The sequence below is a fragment of the Bombus affinis genome, chromosome 7, assembly GCF_024516045.1.
Source record: "Bombus affinis isolate iyBomAffi1 chromosome 7, iyBomAffi1.2, whole genome shotgun sequence".
Taxonomy (NCBI): domain Eukaryota; kingdom Metazoa; phylum Arthropoda; class Insecta; order Hymenoptera; family Apidae; genus Bombus; species Bombus affinis.
The window spans coordinates 16,614,642-16,625,486 of NC_066350.1; the positions used below are offsets into that span (position 1 = coordinate 16,614,642).

At 31.1% G+C, this 10,845-nt stretch overlaps 1 protein-coding gene across 2 annotated transcripts in view; it reads right to left on the minus strand.

The window, feature by feature from the left end:
* LOC126918834 (synaptotagmin-5-like) overlaps positions 1–8,611 on the minus strand; it is a 99,648-nt gene extending 91,037 nt beyond the window's left edge. For both annotated transcript variants that reach the window (XM_050727257.1, XM_050727255.1), the window contains exon 1: positions 8,156–8,611. The gene's annotated coding sequence lies outside the window, so the exon portion shown is untranslated. The remainder of the gene's footprint in view (positions 1–8,155) is intronic.
* Between the last annotated feature and the right edge of the window lie 2,234 nt (positions 8,612–10,845).

Sequence of the window (10,845 nt, forward strand, 5' to 3'; positions counted from 1 at the left end):
AGCAGAAGTAACTACTTATTGTAATTTTGGATACACATGTTGGAAATATAATTATTTAACAAAATGTCTTCTAAATGATTAATTCATTCAAGGCGGAATTCTGAAAATGGCATTTATGGCGATTTCGTCATTGTAAATAACAAAAGCCACAGGGAGGTTCTTGCATAAAGTTGCAAGTTATGCGGGCAACTGCACAGTGGGATTAAGTACTATATTTCAGAAGGATTACCACAAGAACTGAGAACGAATAGAATACATCGTATACTTTACCCTTGGGAAAGTTTCAAGAAATTGAAGTGCCTTCCCAACTACGTATCTCTCGCCGACAAAAGAACCAAGTGTGCAGAGCGGATGGAACTCCCTGAACAAGAATTATGTACTTCGGAAATGAGAGGACAGTTTCGAGCATCGTTATTCTTTTTATTTCGATTCAAAACTATATGTTCAACACGGTGCAACAAATTTCCGTAAAAATAGGATCTAATTCCTCTAAATTGCATTAGTCGAGCTTTCCCAATATTAGACTCCCAAAATCTACACAGATTTTAGAGAAACATTGCCTACAACTTTGTCAACTGAACATTAGCACAAATTCCAGTAATAACTTCATAAATTCAAACAGACATCGTAAATCACTATACTTGATGTTGTTGACAGTAGTTACTGTCGATTTCTAAACTATAATATCTGTCGTTGGACGAAATTTGCAAATTTGCAATAACACGACAATCTGCCAAACGTTTAGTAATAGAACTCGAACGCACACTCGTAACACGACGTTATTAGGGAAGCTAAGAAAAATCAAACGTCCAAAATCTAAACTATCGCGTTTCAACCTCAAATCGATTACGTTTTGAGTTACTGTCGTTGTATATTTAAAAATAAATTAGAATAAAGAAGAATAAAAGGACTCCACTTCCACAAGGTGCTCACGCACTTATGCGGTCTATAGCGTTAATATTTGAACTATGGTTAAGCTGAATACATGTTCTAACGAACGAAGTATCTAAAGAAAAATTTGCAATTTTTAATAATGTTTGTTAGCTACGATGAATACACCCACCATCAAATAAACTTCCGGACAATTTGTTCGAAAAGCAAGTAATATTAAAATCAAAATAGTTAAATTAAAATAAAATAAAATAAAAAATAATTATATTAATTTCACGATTTTTTCATTGTACAAAGTAAAATAGATAAGACAAAACCAAATAAAAATAAAATTTCATTTCCAAGTAAGAAATAATAAATAAATTGTTTTTGGCATAGTTTAAATAATTTTTATTTAAACAAGAAATTAAATTCTTATTCGCAGCTGAAATATTATTTTAATTTGTTATTTATTATTCGATACGTAAATAAAATTTTGCCCAACACTCATCGTTGATACTGTAAGATCGATGACTGAAAAAGTAAGAAGAATGAAAGGGAAAGAGGCAGGAAACTGTCAGACATTTAAGCCTTATCGATCCTCGACGTTAATAATGCCGGTGATAATATCTTAATTCCCATAAAGATGATTCTGAACATCTACTTGTTGGTTAAACATATTAATCCAGCTATTCCACTAGCTTATAATTTTCTCGACAGTTACATGTATCATATTGCTCCTCGAGCAATGTCTATTTAAAGAATTCTAGACGACGTTGACAACATATTGTCTCCGAAGAACAATCGTATCGTTTGCCAAAGTGCCGTGGTTCGTAAGATTGACCGATGTTGTAGAGCTTGACAACGGTTACATCGAAATTCAGTCCCACACTAAAATACGTCTACGTATAAGTACGCATCTATCGCAACGATTGACTTCCAATATATGTATTAACTGTTGTAAAAGTATTTGAGTTATTAATGTTTCCACCTCTGCACTTGATCCCGTGATCGTTCGAATTATTCTTTCTACTGATAATTCCGAAGAAAGCTAAACTGCCGGATTTCTCGTATAAACGAACTTCTTTACACTCTTTTTGTTTCAATTGTATCACAAACAGGTTCGCAAAAGACGTTCAGATTCGTCCGTTTTCAATTTAAATCGAATCGTATTTTATTCAACTGAACATCGGGCATTGAATTTGACAATATGTAGATTCGTTTTCTCTCACGAAAAAATCATATTTTACATAACCTTTGTTCTATTTTACAGTATTACTGCGTTCGAATGGAACAAACGAATCGTTAAAGGCTGAACCTGAACGTATTCGATGAAACTTCCATTCAACGCGACTTGCCTCGTAAGAACTCTCCTTTGCAGCTTGCAAATGCCATGAAACGTTGTTTTAGAACTTGCCTCATCCGTGCATATCTTTAATGTTTTACTTTGCATCACATAATCTCACATAATCTCTAGCCGATGTCTACCAGCTAATTCGAGTCATGACTAGAGATGAGAAAGTCGGCATTATACGTGTGCTGTATGCCACCCAAGTGAAATAAAACGTTCTGTTAAATTTTAATTATTCGTAACGTGCGCTTCAAACTACTTTTACATCAACGTTGATTTCTTCTCGAATTTTGCATTTATACGGTATTATACACGTAACAATTTTTAAGGAAATAATTAAATGTTTCTGCAATTTCAAAATTAATTTGCCACAGCGTATGATAGCAATAGAAAGAGAGGCGAAACTGTGCTTTTTATGCAAAATTGATACAATCGAGACCATGCAATTCTGGGTAACGACAACGAATTTTTATCAACGCCGTGCCATTAACACGAACTCCGTGTACCAGGAACGGAAGGACATTAAATTCACCGCCAATTGTTCATTTCACTTAGCTTTTTCGATAATTCTCTCATTTTCATAATATTCGATACAAAGCCTTATTCATGTATGAGCAACGATGACTTTCGAATTGCATGAAAAATGGAACGAACTACTGTACAATGTGTCTCGCAGTACTTCGATTTTTCAAGAAATAAAAAATTCTATAAGAAACTGATTATTTTTCAACTTAAATAAAAAAAAACTGTTAATTTAAAGCTTTAAAAATGATCTTTTTTTTGAGCTGGCATTGTTAATGTCAGATAACTCAATTCTCGTATTTATAATCTTTAAATGTAAACAAGACAAACCTTACTCTTGTCATATGCATACGTAGAAAATGTAAATACGACACTCGAATCCAGAATTACAGGAAAATTCATACACTCCTTCATATTTATTATAGGATACGTTAGTTTCACGTAACGGTGCTAAATGACAAATATGGATGCTTAGCAACGATTATAAACTACTCGAGATGGCTAGAGGGCGGCTTACTCCCAAAGGAGGTCTTGGCTAAATAAAACATAATATGTTTAGGAACACTTCGGGATGCTGCCCAAGCGTTCTAAAATTATCGGTTGAAGTTAAAGCTTTATCAGTTAAAATCAACGTAGGAATATAAACTGCATCCTTTGCTCGTCTTTTAGAATAAACATGACATTTTTATGATCAGACAAAGGTTAAAATATCACACGCGTAAGAATGCAATTGAAATTCAAAAAGAGAGTAATCTCTAAAAAAAAAAAAAAAAAAAAAAAAAAAACAATCCCTAAAAGTATCTACTTTAAAAAGGAAGCTGATGCCGTGAAATAATCTTTTCTTCGACAAAATTTATCTAATATTTAAAATATAACTTCGACAGAAAATTTCGGATTTAAAGAATAAATCAATAGTAAGGAATTTGATTAATTTTTTTAACTAATTTTGCTCATTTTTCTACCCTTCGATATTTCCTATCAAATCGAACCTATTCCGATTTTTTCGGTATCGAAAATTCTCAAGCGCGTCTTATTGAATTCAAGCAAAACCGTTCTATTCTCTGATAAAATATCGGAACTTTGTCAAAAATGAAAAGAAATAAAGGTAACTCCGGCAATACCTCTGCTCGTTGCTTTCAAAGCGATTGATAAAAATAGGCAGTTTTCTCTGATAGAAAACCTAGTACAAGTTCATTTTATGCTTAAACATCCAACATTTTATAGTTAAAGGGTCGACATAGCCAGTAATTATGAGGGTTGAATTACAGAAAAAAAGGTCCTTTGTCCAGAAAAGAATTACTTAAGTGAGAAGAATTGAACATAACAACTAAGCCATTATTACAGTTAATTTGATCATCACTGTTTCTTTCATACTTTACTTTCTGACATCTAAATATTAAGAAATAAAATTAATTAAATAATTAATTAGTTTTATAAAATTAATATCGACTACAAAAGATAAATTTTACTGTTGTTAATTCGCAGTAATAATGCTCTTGTTGCAAATAATCACTGATGTAACAAATAACCGTAATCAGTTATGAAACAGTTCGAAACAGGCGGGCTATAAAATCTGAATGACACGAAATTATCTGACATTTACCCGTCAATCGGTCGGGTTTAATTAAATCATTTCACGCAATCGTATTAACAAATCGAGCAAATCAATTTGTAGGTATTGTTTCTTCTCGATAGTCCATCGTTCCATGTGGTAATTATGCGTTTGATCTTTCTACGGAAATTCACCTAAAAATGGGAACAAGATTTGATTCACAGACATGAAAAAGAAGAGAAATGAAATATATTTTTTCACTTCTTTTTTATATGACCAATACCGCTCGTTTTTTTTTTCCGGTGTCAACTGCAACTCACGCTGTACATGACGTACATCAATTACACAGATCATTGCTCATCCATGGATGGTGAAAAAAATGCAAAAACGTTGCTAGAGTTGGCGTAAAAGATAATTACGTAATAATTTTAAACTCGAACGCTTTCATACGAAACATTTCTATAATCTTTCGATTTAACAACTGTTATTAAAGCGATTTCATAGTGAAATTACATTGGCATTTAATTTTTGTAAATTAAAAGCATAAAAAAAGAGCAATAAAATAGACGATACCGGCCCTTGTTGCGGCATTAACAGAAATGGCAATAACTGTTGAAGCAACTTATAACGAGACTGTTATTCGATAATGTTTTTTAACGAGGATTATTGGAATTTCTAATTGCGAATTCTGTGAACGATGAGATAAAAGTGAGTGCAAATTTAATTTTGCTGAATTTCTCGATAATTTGATTGATTGATCATAGAGATCAATACTTATTAGCGCCCTATTTTTATTCCTCATAAAGAGATTTCATAAAATTGGCAGAATTCTGTTAATTCACGAAATTCCTTATTCCCGAATCTATTTTCAAATAAATAGCACGGAGATATTCATAAATTTGTTGATGTAAAACCTGTATAATATTTATGCGAATATTATGCCTATCCTTTATCTAAACATGTATGTCCATGAATCACTTAATTAATCATCTTAATTAATCATTAATTACAACGTAATAAAAAATCAGATACATTCTACATCGAAAATATAGGAATTTATCGTATGAAGAGTCGAATGCTCCCTAAAGCCATCTTTCATTTTATGCAATAAAAGGCACAATGTTGAAGAATTTTCATTGTTTCTCATTCAACGTACATGTTATTGTCACAATAAAGAAAAAGCTATTAGACCTATCTATAGTTAATATAGAAGTAAAATTAGAAATACAAAATATGATAAAGGAGTCCAAAATATTTGAGAAATTTAACACCGGTACGATACAACTTGAGATATTCTGTGTTTAATATTATACAGCTTTACACATCGTGAGATAACAAATACAATCTGATTTTCCTTCCGTCGCTTGAAACGTTAAACCGGCGTACCTTCGAACCATTTACGTCCTTATATTTTGTCGTTATATCAGAATGACTAGACTTTGACAAATGATTAGAGTCGGTGACAAATCACTGTTGAGAGAAGAACATTGTATGTGTGCCAGAAGGGATACTGATTTTATCATTTCATCTTCACAAGAAATATTTCCCGCGAGAAATTTCTAATTCTGAGATACGTAATTTCAAATTTCATCTAACGTGATTGGAAAATCTAACTTCAGTTTATAAGAAAAGGAAATAAAGGAGAGAAATCAAAGTTGTTAAAATAAGATCAAACTAAATTTCCTGATTAATAACTTTGTCGGTGAAAAATAATGATTTTTGAAACGATGTCGTGTTTCAAAGTAATGCGTATTAAATATCATATTAAACAGAGGGGAAACAAAATAGAAAGAAAGAAAGAAATAACGTCAAACTAGATTTTTATATACCCATATTCAAAAACTTATAATTGCGTTGGAAACTCGCAACGCAAACTAATTTATCATAGCTTCTTCAAATTTTATTTCCTCTTTGTACATGCCGTTTCTCCACAAAATGCGTACCGAGATTTGTCTTTGTCATAGTATTTTCATCGAATTAATATTTCGCTTTAAAACAATTCCTTATTAATAACACAGTGCACAACGAAGTAACGAGTATCTTGAATTTAATAGATTCGTGAAATAACCTCAGAATCGTATTAAATTTTCCGTGGAATAGCAATGGTTTACTTAATATTTCGTTGAAAATCTGTCCAATATCTGTAGGGCTTGAACTAGGAAAAAAAAGGGGGGGGGGGAAAGGGTTTCGCAGCGACGAACAAATCTAAAATGATGTTAATATGGCAGATATGAAAAAATTCAATTTGCACGATCGTTAGTTACTTTTTTATAGAATTTCACGATGGTAAATTCCAGAATCTTTAGGCTTCGCGAACTTTACATTAGCTCCAGAAACATCAGAAATTAAAATCCGGGGAAATATAATATGCAAATTACCTGTTATGCAACTTCGTTGACATTTCGACATATTCTACATATTGCTGTTCTATCTTTCACGATAGTGAAAGCTTTTTCTGAGCATTCAAGATAAAATAATATAAACTACTGGCAATTTTTATTATTTGAATTTTATATTATTTTGTTTTCGAATATAATATATTTATTTAGCATATTAAAGGCATTAAATTTCGATAAGGAAATTAGTAATACTGTCATCTGCGATCAACATGTTTCATGAATTATCTCATTTTATGACACAATATTTTTCCTCTGCGGTGATGCATACGTTTGCTTTATAAACAAATGAAATAACGAAAAAGATAAAAATTTACAAACAATTAAAATATTAAAATTCTGATCTGCCCAAAATTATTTCAATAAAATAATTTAAATTGTATCATCATAAATAAATATTTCACCATTCGTAGAAGTTATTTACCCGAAATTCAATATTAATTCTCAAAGTCTAATAATGACTTTAGAAAGCATTTTATTGATCTCATTACATAAGCAATGGCACGCCGAAAACCTCGAAGAATTTCATAAATACGCGCGATATCTGAATCGTATCCTGTTATCTCGCCAATATTAAAATTTCCAAATATTCACCCCCGTTTTATATAGGTACTGTGTGCTACGAAATTAGCAAATAGAGTGAGACAAATTGGAATGTCGTTATGAACTGTCTGCATGCATGACAAAAAGAGAAATTTTACGCGATAAGTGAAAACAATTTAAAAAAACATGAACGCCTCAATGGGACAATAACACTTTTTTCTCGCGTATACTAGAATTTATCCTTCGGAAAGCTGTGACTTGCGATTAGAACCGTTTACACAGCGAGCTCGATAAGCAGTATTGATTCGCGTGAAAATTTTCCTCAAACCACGGTTTGTTATCGGAATATCGTCCAGTTCAACTTGGTAAGCTTTTGTGGCATCGGTATCGGGTATCTTCACAACGCATTGCTATTTCCTATAACGATCGGATGATTGAGAGAGGTAACCAACTAGTGCTCGTATTTCAAAACACAGCTGCCACTCTCGAGCGCAATTACTTGCGTAGTTCATACGATCGCGTGAGTATTGCCTCAGGACATAACAACAACAACAACAACAACAACGACGACGACGACATACTTGGATGTTTATGCTCGAAGAACTGTAGAAGAGATACGTTCTTGAAAAACAGGCAAATTTTATTTATGAAACGAAATTATAGGAATTATAAGAAACAAAGTCCACTTCGTGTATGTTTAATAATTACAAATTCTATTTAATGTAATACCAGTGTTAGAGATTGTATGGTTTTTTAATTTTACGTAATAAAACTAAGACTACAAATCGAAACAATCGAAGCTTGGTCGTAATACAATGCGTCGTATAGATTGAGTATGATTTATAAGAATTTTAACTACTATGTCACTAGTTTACAATTATTTCAAACGGTTTGTACGTTTTAAAAATGAATTATACTCACAGTTACAATTCGTAGAGACTCCAGGGGCGGCAAATGGTTAACGAAATCGCAGGAACGCGCCGATGTTGAATCCGTTTGTCAATGTGCACGAACGCGCATATAAATCCTTTTACGAAAATTGAGTCCTAGGCAATTCTTTCAATAAGGAAATCCCAAACACTATTCTACGATTTCACAATTAGTTCCTAGTCGATCGTTCAATTTCTCAGAAAAGAGGAATAAAAGAAGAAACAAGTAAAAAGTAAAAAGAGAAGTAATAAACACGTCTTTTAATCACGAGTAAAATTAATTAATAAAAATTCTTTCGACTTATTTACTTTCAAACGAATTGAAATGAGAACAGTTTATAGATTGATTTTGTGAATTTACGAAAAATTTATTAACCGTATCGATAAACGAGATAGCGAGTTACTCGAAATGCGAAACAGTTCCTGCTCGCATCACGGCGCGCCGATAACTGAACATCTTTCGACGTTGCGGATTCGCTAGAGGTCGGTGGAAGGAAAGCGAGTGGGGTTTAGATTAATATGTTAATATAAAATATAAATATAAAATATAACATAAAGAAATTAATCGTTAACCGAACAAGAATGATTATTAATTGCACACATTGTTCAATTGTACACATACGAATAAGACTTATTTTATGTATTATTTTACAGAAGTTTGATAAATTATTTATACTCGTATAGAATACACCATCCTTTTAAAATTCTTCACAGACGTCTTGTGCTAGATCAAATTAATTGAACATCGTCGCTCATAAACAGAATCACAAACAGATTACACGTATAGATAAATTATTAAATCTTATAAAATAAACATGTATATTTATTATATTCATATTATATTCAAATATTAAGAAATATATATACATACACATATAATGTATATATAATTATATTTCATTATAATAAATATAGTATTTCAATATATTTAACTCGCCGTCTGCATACTGGTTCGTTTTTAACTAGTTAATTTTTAATAATTTTTCATTTTTCTCATATTTGCCTTTCTTTTTCAATTTAGATTTACTTAAAAACATTAAGCTGACCTGTGGCAAATAAAAACTATTGAATCATATTTTAGAAACTGAAAAAGTATTCAAGAATTTCGAAGAATTTTTTAATACACAAAAACCTCTAAAACACTACATGAACTTGAGCGGCCTAGTATGCATTGCGGACGACATCAATAAAAATAAGATTACAGCTGCAAGATTATATACTGTATTTCATTATATTTCATTTCAGACGATGTAATCGTACATTTTACTTTTATTATACTTATTAACTGAAATTTAGTTTTCTAATATTTAATGGTGTAACTTCAAAATCATATACATAGCGTATTAATAAAAGTATATTGTTATCGTCGTTGCTATTTTCGCTCTAAAATCTACAATTTAACTTTTCTAGTAAAAATCTAAAAGTTTTCATAAGCTCTATCTGTGTGTATACATAAATATCTGAACGTAATAATGAGAGAGAGAGGAGACAGGTATTATACGAAACGCAATCATATAAACCGGTCTCGACACTCGCTAGGGAAAATCGCTCAAGAATTGAGTCGTCAGAAATCAATATGGATGACAACAAAGTTCTTACGAGATAGATAGAGATAAGTGAGGTATCTCTGTCTCTGTCTGAGACATTCATACCATGTCACGCATGAGCAGAACAAAAATCTTGTCTTCCATGTTGACTTTTTGGACTGAAAAAATGGATGCTTTATGGTTTCGTCAGTACTTTCAGTATAGGAGCGTCCAGACCTGTTTGTACGACATCATACCTCCAGAGTCTTGAATACTTTCCATGCATATATATTGTATATACATACATATATAACACACTTAAATATCTTGTATCTACATTTATGTATATATATATATCTTGTGTATCTCTTTCCACTGGTTTTGAAAAAATGCCCGAAATTAATTTAAAACTAGATTAATTTAAACGAAATTTGATGCTCTTATATAGACCCTACCTATCAGGAACCTAATCTTATCAAAAATCTAAAGATTTCCTCATAAATCTTACCTATCAGAAATCTAAAGGAATTTTTTTATAATTTCTGTATATAGGCACAAAAATTTAAAGATCTATTTGTGAAAATACTATCGATATAAAAGCAAGCATGATTGCCAACACTAAATTCTCGCCTGGTTGACTCCTGATTGGCTGTAGCGGTGAAATTGTATTATCATTAAAAAAATATATTATAAAGTAAAATATACGCATATATTGCTTTTTTCTCAATATTATTTAATCAAACATTAATTGCGAAATATATATTATTTTTAACGCAATATTATTAATAGTATTAATTCTAGGAACTAATTTTCTTTTTCAAGTAATTTTTATTTTCTATTTCTTTTATATTATTAAATATCTTGGCAAATAACGTGGAATTATAAAACATTAAATTATTCAAATTTACTATTATTTACAACTTTATATAAAAAGTAATAATCACATGGCACAGGTACACAATTATAATTTCTACATAGAAGCTATAACAGCGTTTAAATATCTTTTAATTACAAATATTCTAAATAATCCTGCTTTTTATATTATCGGATTGTACGTGGATAAACAATATGTTTTGATTTTATTTTAAATTTACTTTTATTATTTTTGCAATTTTTTACTTTAGAATCACATTCTTCTAGTACTCACCAGAATGCA